General features: G+C 45.1%; 1 protein-coding gene across 12 annotated transcripts in view; it reads left to right on the top strand.

Moving 5' to 3' along the window:
• Positions 1–12,523: 12,523 nt before the first annotated feature.
• The window catches only part of LOC140610456 (uncharacterized), a 29,422-nt gene continuing 24,933 nt past the window's right edge, over positions 12,524–17,012 (top strand). For 3 of the 12 annotated variants that reach the window (XM_072786559.1, XM_072786556.1, XM_072786552.1), the window contains exon 1: positions 12,645–12,736. The gene's annotated coding sequence lies outside the window, so the exon portion shown is untranslated. Of the gene's footprint in view, positions 12,737–17,012 lie in introns of all 12 variants that reach the window. The other 9 variants (XR_012012108.1, XM_072786548.1, XM_072786550.1 and 6 more) reach the window with 7 other exon arrangements.

The following is a 17,012-nucleotide window of genomic DNA, read 5'->3' as shown; positions in this document are numbered from 1 at the left end:
CCGGGATCGAATCCCACGTCAGGCTCCTGGTGCATGGAGCGTGCTTCTCCCTCTGCCTATGTCTCTGCCTCTCTCTCTCTCTCTGTGTGACTATCATAAATAAATAAAAATTTAAAAAAAATAAAAGATTTGTAACTTGAAGTATTTCTAACTTTCTAACCAAAGAGCGTTTGATGATACCAGTACAATAGTGTGTTGCTGAATCCTTCTAAGGCTTTTAGCAACAATCCTTTTTCTCTTAAACATCAACATCTCCTCTATCAGATCTTTCCCCCATCTGTGTTTAGAAACAATGGCCAATTTCCTCTACCCTCAGAAATCTTCCATAATCTTCCCTTCTTCTCAGCTACTGGCTTTCTCATGCCCATCACAGACTCACTGGGTCTATGCTTGCTATCTCTACATTTCCCTCTGCCCATCATTCCTCAACCCATTTGGGGCTAGAGTCAACATGGCCAGATAACTCCTTGAATCTAGAAAAATGGATCATGGATGATTCTGAACCATTGACCTTGGTACTCAGGAGAGGGCATCCACAGGGGAGTGTGAAGTAGCTAGTAGAGGAGGAGAGGGAGAGAAATGTGGTTTTATCCATGATAATCATTCATGTGACCATGCTACAGAGCCCAGATGTGAGGGCAGAAGAAATCAGGGCTGGAGATAAATACTTGGGGGTCAGGGCCTAGAAATAATAGCTGAACCAAGAGATAAGAGCTCCACAGTTACGAATGCTTCTCTGTACTCCAGAATGTTCTGATTCTAGGTCAATCACAACTCCCATACTCATTCTTTTTTTTTTTTTTTTTTTTAAGATTTCATTCATTTTTTCATGAGAGACAGAGAGAGAGGCAGGGACACTGGCAGAGGGAGAAGCAGGCCCAATGCAAGGACCCTGACGTGGGACTCAATCCTGGGACTCGAGGATCACACCCGGGGCCAAAGGCAGGCACCAAACTGCTGAGCCACCCAGGGATCCCCAGCCCATACTCATTCTGTGTGTGAACTTGGGCTTGAAGCCTGGCCTCTGTCAGCCTGTTTCTTCATCTGGAAAATGTGAAAGCTCCACTAATCTTTCAGTCTCTGAGGACCCAGTGTCATACTACTATCATCGTTGTTATTGCCCTCACCTCTCCAGGTGGAGCAGAGCCAAAAACTCAACACATTTCTTTTCTGCCTTCAGCCTTATCTCCACTCTGTGAGGTCTGCTTCATAGGCATTATTCCTCTATTTTCTAGATAAGGAGACAGAGGCTCAAAGAGGGGCGGTCTTCAGGGGCCCACGGTGGAGAGAAACTTGCCCTTCCCTGCCAGAGTCCACACCCTAGGTGCTTCACCTTACCTCCAGCCCTATGACTGATAAGATTCCTGTCCATTGAGTTCTTTATGTGTGCCCTGGGCCAAGCTGTGGATGGAGTGAGATGGGCTGTCTTGGTGGCCTGGTTGAGTGGCACTTGCCTACTCCATCCCCACTGGAGTCTCTGGCCCCCAGGCTGGAACTGAGGCCATGTCAAAGGCTTCACCTCCCTGGAGAACCCCTCAGGCCATGCTCTGCTCTACACAGTGCCTTAATTCACTGTCCAAAGAAGACAGGGAAAAAGCTTCCAGGTGAGTGTGCCTCTCTCTGTAGAAGGACCAGGGAGGATGAGGGAGAAGTTCTTGAGGATTTGGCACTCCTGGGTGTGGGAAGAGAATGAGTTGTATGGTGGGGAGCTGGAGTCTTATTTGCCTTAGCTTTAGTCCTCCTCAGTTTAAATGATCTCTCCTGGATGCCCAGAGAGCCCCAAAAGGTCCTATTCAGTACCCAAAGGGTAAGCAATTCAGCGAGGTCTCCCATAGCATAGCCTGGCCACCTTTATCAGTGCTCTATAACCACAGCTCTGTCTTGGGGCATCATGCTTGGGTTGCCCAGGAAGTTAGCCACACTGATGACCAGGATTGTGGTGACATGGACTATGGGTTCCAGGTGTTCATTGCTAGGCTTATTCTTTTTTTTTTTTAATATTTTTTTATTTATTTATGACAGTCACACAGAGAGAGAGAGAGAGGGGCAGAGACACAGGCAGAGGGAGAAGCAGGCTCCACGCACCGGGAGCCCGATGTGGGATTTGATCACGGGTCTCCAGGATCGCGCCCTGGGCCAAAGGCAGGCGCCAAACCGCTGCGCCACCCAGGGATCCCGCTAGGCTTATTCTTTTGAGACCAGGCACTGATGTGGTACCATCTCAAGCAGATCCTGGGCACGGGGGTGGGGGGGCGGGAAGTAATGTCACTCAGCTCTGCAATACCCCAGCGTAGTGTCCCAGGCAGGGGTCACAAGTCAGAGCTGGAGCTCAGGAAGCTGAGGATGTAGCCTGAGCCTTGTTGGAGTAGTCCCTGAAGGCACCCACTACAGGATGATCCAGGACCCATTACTGGAAGGGAAGGGAGAAAGTCATTTGTACCCTGACCTTCCCCACAAACTCCAAGCTCCAGAAGGTGGCTCAAGTCAGTTCCTCCCAAAAGGGCATCCTCCACCAATCCTGATCACCTCTCTGGTCCTACCCCCCATTCAGATGCATATTTCACTGTGGCAGCTACAATCATGGGTTCGTTTGTTTGTCTTCCTTATAGTTAGGTACACCTCAGATACCTAGTGCTGACACTGCTGGGTGGGCAGATGAGTGGGTGACCTATGGACCTGGCTGCACACAGTCAATTTCCCTACCCCACCCAGCTTTCTATCTCTTCTGCCTCATTTAATCTTCACAGCCACTCTGTACAGTATGTCCTATTAGTGTCCATCTCTCCTGTCTGCAGGTGGACAGTAAAGGCTTCGGAGTTAAGAATAATGCCCAGGTTACATGGTTGGTAAGTGATGGAGCTGAGATTTAGACCCAAGTCATAAGAGTCTAGATCAAGGAAAGCCAGGTCTGGGGCAATTATGGCAGAAGGAAATCTTGTTTCAGCCCCTCCCTGAGAGCCCAGCTGCTCACTACATCCATCAGAGTCAGCTGCTCTGTCACCAGCTTGGGAGGGAAGTCCGTGAGGTCAGGCTTCCTCCTTAGCTGATTCTTTATGATCACATGCCAAGGGCAGGAAAGCTCTGGGACTGCAGCTGACTCTGTCTCTATTTTTGGAGCTAGAGATAAAATTCCCATTATAGCTGATATTTAAACTGACTCCATCTCAGGACCTTACACATATGCTGAAGAAGATGTTAGCACTTGCTGATTGAGGTGACACCGGCTCTGACATTTGAGAGTCGTGGTAGAAACAGATCTCAAGCTGCCTTTAGCTCCACAGTAGGCCCCTTTTCTGGTTCTACATCTAGAAGGAGCTCTGGAGCTGGTGCTGGAACAGAATGAAGAGAAAGGTTTACCTACATAACTGACTTTCCATGTGCCCTTCCCCAAACAGGAATGATCCTACTGCCTTGAAAGGAATACCCAGCCCATGAACCCTCACCCCATGTAGTCTCTCCAGATCACAAACCCCTTTGCCCTGTGATTTCTGTCTCAGTGGGCTCTAGAAGTTCTTTTTTTTTAAATGTTTTATTTATTTAATTTTTATTTATTTGTGATAGTCACACAGAGAGAGAGGGGCAGAGACACAGGCAGAGGGAGAAGCAGGCTCCATGCACTGGGAGCCCGACGTGGGATTCGATCCCAGGTCCCCAGGATCGCGCCCTGGGCCAAAGGCAGGCGCCAAACCGCTGCGCCACCCAGGGATCCCGGCTCTAGAAGTTCGATAAGTGGTGCATGGTTCTTCAGGTCTTAGTTCTGCAAATTGACATGCACAGGGGTCAACTTTAGCTTGAAACATGGATGGTGCAGGGACTGCTAGGTATCCTGCAAATTCTGGTCAGGCCAGGTACTCAAGATGAGAGGGAGGGCACTGAGGAGAGTCATGTGTGGGGCAGATTTAGAGGCCTGGCCTGTCACTCCCCACTAGGCTCCCACAGCACCCTTTTATCAGTGTGGGTCCCAGAGGATAGAGTCAGCCCACTTCCAACTCCTCCGAGGCTGTCCTTGCAGTGGAAGGTTTGGTCATTCAACAGGCCTGACAGAGAACCTGTGGACATCTGGTTTTCCCAGTGACATTCTTCTCCCCATGGTCATGGGAGAATCTACCCCATCCTCCATGCACATAGACATCAAGACTGAGGTTTGAGGTAGATTTGTGAGAGGACAGCTCACATTTTCTGTTCTGGGCCCCAGTTGTGGAGGTTAGGAAATGTGGATATGAAGAGGGGCAGTCAGAGCAAGATGGGACTATGGAAGGGACGGGTCTTTCAGGAACCGACTCAGCCCAGCCTGCACTCTGCCTCCTGGGTGGTGGAGGTGGGGTGGAACCACATTCATAGCTCTCTTTTATTCATTTCCTTTTAAAAAATATTTTATTTATTTGTTCATGAGAGACACTGAGAGAGAGGCAGAGACACAGGCAGAGGGAGAAGCAGGCTTCATGCAGGGAGCCCGATGTGGGACTCAATCCTGGGACTCCAGGATCACATCCTGGGCCAAAGGCAGGCGCTCAACTGCTGAGCTACCCAGATGTCCCTCTTTTATTTATTTCCTTATGCAGGGAAAGGCCTCAGACCTCAGCCGTCCCATGGAAGTCAAAAGACCCATGAGATCCAGGGCTCTGCTAGTCCCTCCCCAGCTATAGGCCCTATACTCTACCACTCTGCTCTGTGGAGACAGGAGGTCTCCTCCTGTTTTAGTTGGTCTTGTGGTCCATCATCATGGTCAGAATATGAGAGGATTTACCTATATCTAAGGAGGCCTCAAGGGTGTCACATCTAATGTATTGTGGATATGACTACTTATAATGTCTAGAATAATTGTCTGACTCAGACTGGAACTGAGTCCCAAAGATTGTGTCTGCTTCATCCATTGAATTATCTTAGTATCTAGAAAAAGTGTCTTCATTTATTAGGTGCTTAATATATATTGTTAAATGAATGTATCCCAACCAGGTATCTGAGTGGGCCTTGGGCTCCCCTGCCTGACTCCAGAGATCCCTAATCTGGCATACCAAGGGCAAACACCAGCTATCTGGAATCTCAAAAGTACTTTGCAAAAGGGAAAGCAGTTTGATTTCCACATGATTTTCCAAACTCAGAAAGTCCACAGCCAGTGAAGGATAAGTTAAAGAGCTTCTACATTGGGGAGAGAGTTATACTAAGCATGAAGACACACAACATGTCTAGGAGCTCTCTTTCTTTCTTTCTTTCTTTCTTTCTTTCTTTCTTTCTTTCTTTCTTTCTTTCTTCTTTCTTTCTTTCAAGTTTTTTTAAATTTATTCATGAGACACACACACACACAGAGAGAGAGAGAGAGAGAGGGAGAGAGGGAGAGAGGCAGAGGCACAAGCAGGCTCCATGCACGGAGCCTGATGTGGGACTCGATCCCAGGACTCCAGGATCATGCCCTGGGCCAAAGGCAGGTGCTAAACCACTTAGCTACCCAGGGATCCCCTAGGAGCTCTTTCTACAGAGCCAGGTTCCAGGTAAGCACCTGCCATGGCGTATCCCATGATTTCCTACAACAACAATCTATGGGGTTTATGGTCCTAGCACCCCCTTTTTCAGAAGAGCAAAGTGAACCTCAGAGAGGTTCAGTGATATTCCCGAGATATACAATCAGTAGGAGGGAGACTCACCATGGTGCTGTGCAAGGGGTAGGCACTCACGTATTGAACTGCTAGTCTGGGACCTGTTGGGGTGGTGAAAGCTTAGTATGTGCACAGGAAAGTGATGATGTAGGAGGTGTTTCTATCCTGGAATACTGGTACCAGGGATTGATTCCTTTTTATACTGGATGGACAAGGAGGGACATTTAGCCAACCACATCAGCATGAACCACCAGCAAGATCAGGGTTTAGAGCTCAAATCAGACTCTCCCATCACTTCAGGAACCTGTTGTGGCCTGGCCTGCACTGGGCCATCCTAGGCTTTCCTGAGTTACCTTAGGATACCTCCTGACAAATGTCCAGCAGCTTCAGGGATCAGGGCTGAGCCAATGTCTACAGTGAAAGAAAAGTCTCTGAGCCCCCAAAAGTAGAGACACAGCAAGAGAACATCTTGTTCTCTTGAATGCCTCCAGCCAAGTGAGCTGGAGAGGGAACTGTCCTATGAATGTGGGTTTTCTGTGTTAGGAATGGTAGGAATTTGTGCTGGTTATGCTAATTAAGCTTGCACATAGATAGGACTGGGTGAGTTCACAAATCTGTACATGATTAGTTAAAAACCAATTCCCATGATTCATTAGTCAGGAAAGATCTTCACTGAGATGGGTGAATATCTGGGTTGGTGTACCGCAGTCATTCAAAGTTCCTAGACATTCACAGCTTTGACTATGAGAATGATCAAAGTTCATGGTTGTTTATTGGCTTCAGCCGCAGGGAAACACAGTGTTACATTAATATCTCCTAGGCAAATGCTATTGCAAATGGAAAGTTTCAAGAATATTTTCAGCTTTGAGAAATGGAAAGTCCAACTCCAAATGACTTAATCAATAAGGAAATGTTTTGGCTCAGGTTATGGAATAACCAAAAGTGGGGTGATATTCAAAGTTAGGTCAGGCAAGCAGCTGGGCTCTGTTTCACCTTGAATTCCTTGCTCTGCCCTCTTCTGAGTAGTGGTTTCATCTCTAAGCGGAGACCAAGAAAGCTATAAACTGGAAAACTACCTAGAAGACCGGCAGAATTATGAAAAATTAATAAATGTTTGTTGTCTTAGGCCATTGAGTTTGGAGTGATTAGTTAAGCAAAAGCTAACTAATATATGCTCATTCCTGAGGCAATCATAAGTGGGGGGAGTTATATTACTCTTTTTTAAAAGATTTTATTTATTTATTCAGGACAGAGAGAGAGAGGTAGAGGGAGAGAAGCAGGCTCCATGCAGGGAGCCTGTTGCAGGACTCAATACCAGGACCCCGGAATCACGACCTGAACCAAAGGCAGATGCTCAACCACTGAGCCACAGGTGCCCCTACTCTTAAAAATCTTTTACGGTTATTTATTTAAGCGATCTCTACACCCAGTGTGGGGCTTAAACTCACAACCGTGAGATTAAGAGCCACATACTCTGCTAGTGGAGCCATCAAGGCACTCTGAATTATATTACTTTTTTTTTTAATTTTTTTTTCAATTTTCATTTATTTATGATAGAGAGAGAGAGAGAGAGGCAGAGACATAGGCAGAGACATAGGCAGAAGGATAAGCAGGCTCCATGCACCGGGATGCCCGATGTGGGATTCGATCCCGGGTCTCCAGGATCGCGCCCTGGGCCAAAGGCAGGCGCCAAACCGCTGCGCCACCCAGGGATCCCTATATTACTTTTAAGTGAATTAAGAGACTCTCTCAGAGCTGGGGTTAGGACCTGTTTCCAAGACATCCATGACTGTGTAGAAGAGAGTTGGATCTCTAAATAGAATAGTTTTGACAGGAAATAAAAGAAGAGAAAATGCATACTGAGTTTGACAATTAATAATAATTACTAAAGGGATCCCTGGGTGGCGCAGCGGTTTGGCGCCTGCCTTTGGCCCAGGGCGCGATCCTGGAGACCCAGGATCGAATCCCACATCGGGCTCCCGGTGCATGGAGCCTGCTTCTCCCTCTGCCTATGTCTCTGCCTCTCTCTCTCTCTCTCTCTGGGTGTGTGTGTGTGTAACTATCATAAATAAATAAATAAAAAATAATAATAATAATAATTACTAAATACATCAAGCTTTGTGTTGCTTCTCTATACAAAAAGGAAAACTAAGGTACCATTAAAAGGATGTCTCGGGATCCCTGGGTGGCGCAGCGGTTTGGCGCCTGCCTTTGGCCCAGGGCGCGATCCTGGAGACCCGGGATCGAATCCCACGTCGGGCTCCCGGTGCATGGAGCCTGCTTCTCCCTCTGCCTGTGTCTCTGCCTCTGTCTCTCTGTGACTATCATAAAAAAAAAAAAAAGGATGTCTCATAGGAAGCAACACATATTTCTGTGTAGTGAGTGTGTCATGAGCCTGGGTGAGAGTGCAGATGAGAAACCAAAACTTGGATTTCACTAGAGCAGGGATCAACAAACTTTTTCTGTAAAGGATCAGATAGTAAATATTTTAGGTTTTGTGAGCCTTACTGTCTCTGTCACAGCTTCTGCCTTTTTTTTTTCTTTTTTTAAGATTTTACTTATTTGAGAGAGAGAGTGCGAGAGAGTGAGCACAAGTAGGGGGAGGGGCAAAGGGAGAGGGAGAAGCAGACTCCCTGCTGAACAGGAACACTCCCCCACCCCCACTGGCCCCAACTTGGGACTCTATCCCAGGACCCTGGGATCATGACCTGAGCTGAAGGCAGACACTTAACTGACTGAGCCACGCAGGCACCCCTTTGTAGTGTGACTCTACTTTTGTAGTGTGAAAGCAGCCATAGGCAAAAATAAATGAATGGGCATGACTTGTTCCAATAAAACCATTTTACAAACAAGTGGCTAGATCTGGCCTGAGGGTCATAGACTGCCACCTTTGTAGGAGACAAGCAACATGTGATACACGTAATTAGCTACCACCCAACATGCACATCTGTATTGTGCATTTCATGTAATTTTGGCGGGAGGAAAGCTGAGTGACTAGCAGTAATGGAGAGAAGCAGTAATACAGTATTGTACATTGGCTGCTACATGTACCCTGATATGGGACGAAGTTTTTTTTTAAGATTTTTAAAATATATTCATGAGAAACACAATGAGAAACACACACACACACACACACACACAGACAGAGAATCACAGAGACACACACACAGAGAGAGAGACAGAGTGAGAGAGACAGAGACAGGCTCCATGCAGGGAGCCTGATGCAGGATTCCATCCATCCCCGGTCTCCAGGATCACACCCTGGGCCGAAGGTGGCACTAAATCGCTGAGCCACCCAGGCTGCCCCTGAAGAAGGATGTCTTAATCGCTATTTGTTTTTCAAAGATAAACTTATAACTCTGTGCCTAATTTTCTTTACATAACCTGCTGAAAGGAATAAAGTTAGGTACACTGCTTTCTGTAGAGAAGTACCATGTATCTTTGAGGGTGTCTCATTCTTAAATTTTCTTGGGAAGAATGCTGAGTTATCAACAATTATATTTCACTTGAGAAACAATCATCTTTTTGATCCATTGTGAATAATGCTCGATTACCCAGGTTCAGGACCTGAGCCAAAGGCAGATGCTCAACCACTGAGCCACTCAAGTGCCCCTGGTTATTACTTTTTAATTGTGTGTTGAGGTTGGAGGTGTCTCACCATATCTTTTAATATTTAGTGCTTCATAAGATCTTCTTATATCTAGCACTGGCTGTATATTCTGTGTTGTCCTCTTGAGAAGGAGACCTGAGTTACTAGCAAGGGTCTCTCACTTAGATTTTATATATGTATATATTATATATATTTTGTATATAATATATGTTATAATAATGTATGTATATATAATATATAAATGGTGTGTTCATGTTATTTGTTTTGGTGAAAAACAAAAATGCCTGAATTTTTAGTAATTATATCACACAGAGAAGGGAAATTCATCTCTGTGGACTTTATGTTTCCTGTAACCTGGTCGGATTGAAAAGCTGAATTACTAGTAGATTTATCTTTCCTAGAGACAAAAATTTTAGGTGTGTAAACCATACTTTTTCATATATTCTCCTTGAAGAAGTAAATCAGTTGGGAAAGCATTTGGCTGCATTAAAAAACAACAACAACAACAACAACAAAAAAGCACAACCAACTAGGGAAGATAGGCCAAAAGGTGTCCAGGAGAGGCAGTCTGTGGCTGGTGTAGTAACTAAAAACCATGCCCTTCTTTTTCTTCAGTCATGCCATTCTTACAATGTGATTGGCATTTTCATGCTTGCACCTCATGGTTACAAGTTGACTGATGCATCATTAGCCTCAAAACTGTGTTCCAAGGAGGGAAAAGTGAAAAGAACAAAAAACATTTCCCAACTGAGTTCATTCTTTTTAATTAGGAAAACGGTGTTCTGAAAGCTCCACCCATAAGCACTGTATATTTATCTCTTAGTCCAGAACTGTGTCATATGGCTAGCTGCAGCTAAGAAGAAACTTGAGAAATCTGGGCACAGTGCTACCCTGAATAAAGATTTGGGTTGGTTGGTAAGGAAAATGATAATGGATACTTTATGGGCAACATGTATTGTTCACCATGATGTCCTTTCTAAAATGGTGATTGTTGGATCTAAAATCGGTGTATATAGTTCTGGCCTCTTTAGATATGGTGTAATGGAAAAGGAGAAGATGTTGATAAGGACAATTTAAATCATGGAGAAGGAAGGGAAATGGTCTGCTGTAACCTGCAAAGGGCACTAGGTTTGGAGGTTGAAATTCTAGCCTTCTGATCTGATTCTTTTATTTTTAATAAAATATTTTATTTATTTATTCATGAGAGACACACAGACAGAGGTAGAGACATAGGCAGAGAGAAGCAGGCTCCATGCAGGGAGCCCGATGTGGGACTCGATCCCGGGACTCCAGGATCATGCCCTGGGCTAAAGGCAGACGGTCAACTGCTGAGCCACTCAGGTGTCTCCTGATCTGATTCTTTAACTTACAATCTGTGTGATATTGGTTGCATCAGCCTTAGCCTTTTTTCCTTGATGGTAAATTTGGCACAGAGTGTTACAGAGAAAGGGAAAAATAGATACTGGGTGAGAAATTTTGAATAGTATTGGTGGTTGTATCTTGCATAGAAAAACAAGACATCTTTATGGCATATTCTTCATGTAATCTCTTTTTGAAGGGTGGTTAAATATGATTTACCAGGAGTTTCTATTTTCCAATGGGAAGTAACATTCACCTATTTAGAGTGTGTGCCTTGGGTAATATGGGGAAAGAAAGATGATTTTCCAGGTTTTTTCCCAGTAGTTTTCCCTCTCCTGTAAGAAATATACATCTACGTGGAGGAACTACTTCATGTAACATGTTGGAACATAAACTATAACCAGGTATCCTATCAGCTATGAATCTGGTGATATTGAATATGAAACTCTTTGTCTTATGTTGTTGGTGTTCTTCAAAAATTTCATAATTTTTTGGGTCTATTTATGTTTAGGGATGAAACTCTAGATAGATCAGGATCAGTATTCAAAGTGCCTTTCTCAGCTCAAGAAAGAATTCTGATTCTGGTGGTTTGGTCAGTCATTTATGAAGTATGTATTGAGTGCCTACTTTTTTAAAAAAGATTTTATTTATTTATTCATGAGAGACAGAGAGAGAGAGAGAGAGAGAGAGAGAGAGAGAGAGGCAGAGGAAGAAGCAGGCTCCATGCAGGGAGCCTGGTGTGGGACTCAATCCCGGGACTCGGGGATCATGCCCTGGGCCTAAGGCAGACACTCAACCGCTGAGCCATCCAGGCGTCCCATGGGTGCCTACTTCATGTCAGCTACTGTTCTGGATGTGGTTAGACAGTGTGAGTAAGAGAGAGAAGGTCCCTACCTTCATAAAGCTTATATTCTACTGAAGGAAACAGCAGATGTATAGACTGAGGTGAGTAGATGGGAATATACCAACTAGATGGTCCTTCCTTTTGGATGTTCACAGACTTGCTGAATTTAATTTATGGCATTCACAATTTTCAATTTCTCAAATATGCCAATAACCTGAACTTTACTTTTGTATTTGATTAGTGGATTGGACACATATTTACTGAGTATCTTCTCTGCCAGACACAGCTTAACACTGGGATATGATAATGATAATATGATATAATAATAGCTGCAGGTACCTGCATAGAGTTGTGTAGAGATGAACTGGATCCTTCATAGTTGCCCTTAGGTGGAATATGACCCGTGTATATCTCCCTAATAATGATCAAAAGTGGACAAGTGTGTGTATTTCAAGCCAGAATTACTCATACCAGTGAGACTGGAGTGTAAACATTAATGAAGGTCAAGGATAGATTGGCACTGGGTCTTGGAAGAACCAGTATGACCTGAATGGCCAGGGTGTGGGGCAGTAGGTAGAAAGGAGGGAGAATATTCTAGAGGGGCAAGTCCTGGAAAAAAAAAAAAAAAAAAAAAGATCCGGGGTCAGGGAGGGTCAAGAGATTTCAGGGGGCCAATGGGGGAATTCACTTATGATACAGGAGAAAATGTGAATGCGAGCAGAGTTAAGAGAGATTGCTGGGTGATGATGTCAGCATGTGGGGGCCTAGAACAGGAATTTGTCCATTATTCTTAGTAAATAGTGGATCATTCAAGATTCTTACTCAGGGTCTCCCTCTGCCTGTGTCTCTGCCTCTCTCTTTCTCTCTCTGCGTTTCTCGTGAATAAATGAATAAAATATATATATAAAAAAAAGATTTTTACTCCGGGGCTATTTTTAGCAGGTGGACTACACTAGGTGCCTCGCTGAGGCAGCCTCTCCCGAGTCCTATCCAGCACGCTCTCCAACACTAACGCCCCCCATCTACAGCCTTCCTGGGGGATGAAGCGGTCACCGTGCTCCGGGAAAAGGTGGCCTCTAATGGGACGTCATGCACTTGGCTGGGGTTAGAGGGAAACCAGGCCCGGATCGCCTTCTTCGGGGACCCCGCGAGCGAGACTCAGGCAGCGGAAGGCCTCGCGGGACGAGGCGCGCGGAGCCGCTGGTGACGCACTACCGGCCGCGCCACTGCTCTTCCGGCCTGGGGGCGGGGCGGTGAGCCCGTGCCCTGGGCCTGCGCGCACCTGTGGGACCGTAGTCGCCACCCCGCGGGGAGCCCCTGGACCTCACGGTGAGCGGGCGGGGCTTCGGGGAGGGGAGGGGAGTGGCTCCGGGCGCCTTCGCCTGGGGCAGCGGGCCGGAGGCTTTTGGAGGCAGCCTGCCCCCGGCCTCGTGCGGCCCCGAACTCCCAGCGGCCTCGGCACAGCGTCCGGCGCGGAGCAGGCGGCTGAGAGGACCGTGCGAATTCGCACGAGCGAATGAGCGATGACTGACTGAGGGCTAGATGCATGGATGATCTACAGCTAGGGCTCACGTTCGGAAACGAAGCCCCAGGGCTCAGAGTTCTCGGTCTGAATACCATCTCTCCCCCGTCCTCCCACCCCCTCCCCATTAATCCTGCCTGCAGCTCAGAGACTTTTTTTTTAGGGACCGTCGTAGTAGGAACCGGCAGTAGCGTGAAGGTGGCGAGTCTCGAGTCTCTGAGTTGCAATTCCTGAGGATACAGAGGCTGTTTTCTCATCTCTAAAGTTGGACTGTCTACTGTGTCTAGTAGTCCTTGCCTTCCTTGCTTTGCAAGGCTCAGTTGACAGCATGTATGTGATAGCCCGCACGGACACGTTCATGTCTTGCAACAAAATTTTACTGTGCGTTACTTGCCAAGTTGGACACAGAACCCAGGGGCGGGACTACAGAGTGAGAGACCTTGGACCTGGAACATGCTTACAGTCTAGTTAGTGCTGGGAGATATATATGTGAACAGGTTTTTGTGATGATCTAAAACATAGTGCTAAATAGGACTGTTCGAAGCAGCTGTGCTGATTGAACCTTCAGAACAACCCATTATCTGTAGTTTTTTTTTTTTTTTTAAGGTTTCATTTATTTATTCATAAGAGACACAAAGAGAGGCAGAGACACAGGAGGCAGAGGGAGAAGCAGGCTCCCTGCAGGGAGCCCGATGCGGGACTTGATCCTGGGACCTCAGGGTCATGCCCTGGGCTGAAGGCAGACGCTCAACCACTGAGCCACCCAGGCATCTCTTATTTGTAGTTTTTTTAATGAGGATATTGAGGTACGGAGAGAATAGGAGACGATGGAAGGACATATTGCTACTTAGTGACCCAAGGCTGCAGAAGAGAGAGATCCAGAATGCTGCTACAGCCTAGATGAGTATGTTACTTGTGGCCAACTGACAAACCCAAGAAGGGCTTCAGGGAGGAGTACATTTTGAGTGTGGTCTTATTGAAGGAATTGTTTCAAATTCTCGAAAAATCCCACCTGGTTTGCCCATAATCCTTTAGCTAATTATTGAGAGGTAAAGAGGTGGCAGGAAGGAGAAAGCTTACAAAGTAAGGGGAGAGAGAGCTAGCTCCTTGTTACTTTGAACGGGATTAAGCTATTAAAAGCTCTCCTGGGACGCCTGGGTGGCCCACGGTGTAATCCTGAAGTCCCCCGATCAAGTCTCATATCGGGCTCCCTGCATGAAGCCTGCTTCTCCCTCTGCCTGTGTCTCTGCCTCTCTTTCTCTGTGTCTCTCATGAATAAATAAAATCTTTTTTTTAAAAAAATTAAAAAATAAAAGCTTTCCTTTTTTTCCTTTTACCCTTCACTGTAATACCCATCTCGCCCCCAAACGTGGATTCTGACAGATCCTTTTATCTTCTTAAAATCACTGACAATCAGATTATTCTATACTAGGCATTGGCGGAAAAACCTGTACCTTCCTCTCCGGGAAATTTATAGACTAGAGGGTCAGTAAACTATGGCCCCCAGGCAAAATGTCTATCACCTGTTTTTGTTTAAAAAAAAAAAAAAAGAAAGAAGAAAAAAAAAGTCTTACTGAAACACAGCCAAGCTCATTTATTTTTATTTTTTATTTTTATTTATTTATTTTTAAAGATTTTATTTATTTATTCATGAGAGACACACACACAGAGAGGCAGAGACACAGGCAGAGGGAGAATCAGGCTCTTCATAGGGATCCCAATGTGGGACTCGATCCCCCAACTGGGATCACGCCCTGAGCTGAAGACAGACGCTCAACCACTGAGCCATCCAGGAGTCCCTCATTTTTTTTTTTAAACATATTATGTGTGTAGTTGTTTTCACACTACAAAGGCAAAGTTGAATAGTTGTGACAGAGAGAGACCATATTGCCCCTGAAGCCTTAATTATTTATTTTCTAACCCATTACAGGAAAATTTGCAGTTTGACATAAATTGCTGACAGCTCAGATGATCCACAGTTGGAGGAGAGGGTTGTCAGCAAGATGTCTTTTCTACTCCATAGATTTTAGTATCAAACATAATAATGCCTGACCCCTGTGGAATACTTGCCATGTGGCAGATGTCTTTATAAATGCTTTACATGAATTAACTCGTTTGGTTAAGGATTCACAGAATGTTAAAGCTGAAAGGACTCATAGATACTATCTTTTCGCCCCCATGGATATTATCTAATTTGTCAGCTTTTTCAGGTAAGTAGCCTGTCATGTAGGCCCATCACATGGGCTGTGACAGAACAATTTCCTGATTTCCATTTCAATCCACTTTAATCTTACTCTGAATGAGAGGCCAATACCTTATTCACTGGATCTGGCATTTTGTTGGTTGTAACTCCTTTTGTTTCTGTTTTTTTTGATCGTTGAAACCTGTGAGCAGGAACTACAGTTCAGTCATTTTTTTACATAATTATTTCTCTAACTTTAATACATGTTTATTGTAGGGAAAGTGAAATATATAGAAGAGTATAAAGGACAAATGAAAGTAACCCATTAAATGACCTAAGGATCAGTGTGTTGACATTTTGGTGGATTTCTTCTGTCCTTTGTGTTTTGTATATGTCTGTGTATTAATAATAGTTCTTATTTATTGAATGTTTACTTAGTACTGGTACATGTATGCATATTTTTATTTTACCATTTTGTATTCTCCAGTTTTAACATATTTTCTCATGGATATTCTTTGAAAACATGACGTTTTTAAAAGATTTTACTAAAAAAAAAAAAAAAGATTTTACTTATTTATTCATGAGAGACAGAGAGAGGCAGAGACATAGCCATAGGGAGAAGCAGGCTTCCTGCAGGGAGCCCGATGTGGTACTCCATCCCAGGACCCCGGGATCATGACCTGAGCCCGAGGCAGATGCTCAACCACCGAGCCACCCAGTTATCCCAACATGATTTTTTTTTTTTTTTTTTAAGGGTAAGGAACTCTAAATCCTGAGAAGGAAAAAGTGTAATTCTTTCATAAAAAGGATGTTTGAAGCAAATTCTCCCCTAAAACTACCTCTTGTATTAAAGGTGTGAAAGACTCAAATAAGGACATTCATTGTTACCTTTTTTTTTTTTAAGATTTTTTATTTTCTTTATTCATAGAGACACAGAAAGAGAGAGGCAGAGACACAGGCAGAAGGAGAATCAGGCTCCATGCAGGGAGCCTGACGTGGGACTCGATTCCAGGTCTCCAGGATCACGCCCCGGGCTGCAGGCGGCACTAAACCGCTGCGCCACCGGGGCTGCCCTCATTCTGTTACCTTAAGCTGTGAGGCTGAGGGTTAGTTTTGCAACTCACCAAAATAATCTTTTTAAGGTCTGTTCTTCCAGAACAGAGCTCTTATATTTAACAACCGTTACATCTACCTGTCACGACAAATTGTTCGAATTAGTCAGTGAAGTCCAGGTTCTTGAGACCTGTTAATATGTACGTGAGCTATTACTGTAGCAGACTTAAAAGGTGTGCCTTTGGGAATCTTAGGTTGAGACTATCAGTTTCATTTGTGAGCTAAGACAGGATCCCTGAGAATTATGTGCTGCATTTCTCTGCAGATTAATTCACTAGAAGGTTCTCCAGTGCTCAAACACAAAATTTTATGAAGTTGTAAGATTCGTCTTTTGCCCCAGTGTCACCCCTTCCAGAGTAGTAATCATTGAGAAATAATCTTCTTCTGTAATCATTGAGAACCAAACATTGTGATAGCATTGGGCATTTTTTTTTTTAAGATTTTATTTATTCATGAGAGATACACAGAGAGAGGCAGAGGGAGAAGCAGGCTCCCTGCAGGGAGCCCAATGTGGGACTCGATCTTGGGGCTCCAGAATCACACCCTGAGCTGAAGGCAGACACTCAACCGCTGAGCCACCCAGGTGCCCAGCATTGGGCATTTTGTAGTGAACAAGACAGACAAGCCCCTTGACTTCATGATACCTAGACCAGCAGGGTGAATCTTAACCAGAATTTATATCAAAATCAAGCAGGAAGATCCATTGGGTGGCTCAGCGGTTTAGAGCCTCCCTTTGGCCCAGGGCATGATCCTGGAGTCCCGGCATTGAGTCCCACCTCAGGCTCCCT

The sequence above is a fragment of the Canis lupus genome, chromosome 19, assembly GCF_048164855.1.
Source record: "Canis lupus baileyi chromosome 19, mCanLup2.hap1, whole genome shotgun sequence".
Classification (NCBI taxonomy): Eukaryota; Metazoa; Chordata; class Mammalia; order Carnivora; family Canidae; genus Canis; species Canis lupus.
Note: the sequence above shows the minus strand (reverse complement) of the source record. Positions and strands in the feature narration are given on the sequence as shown.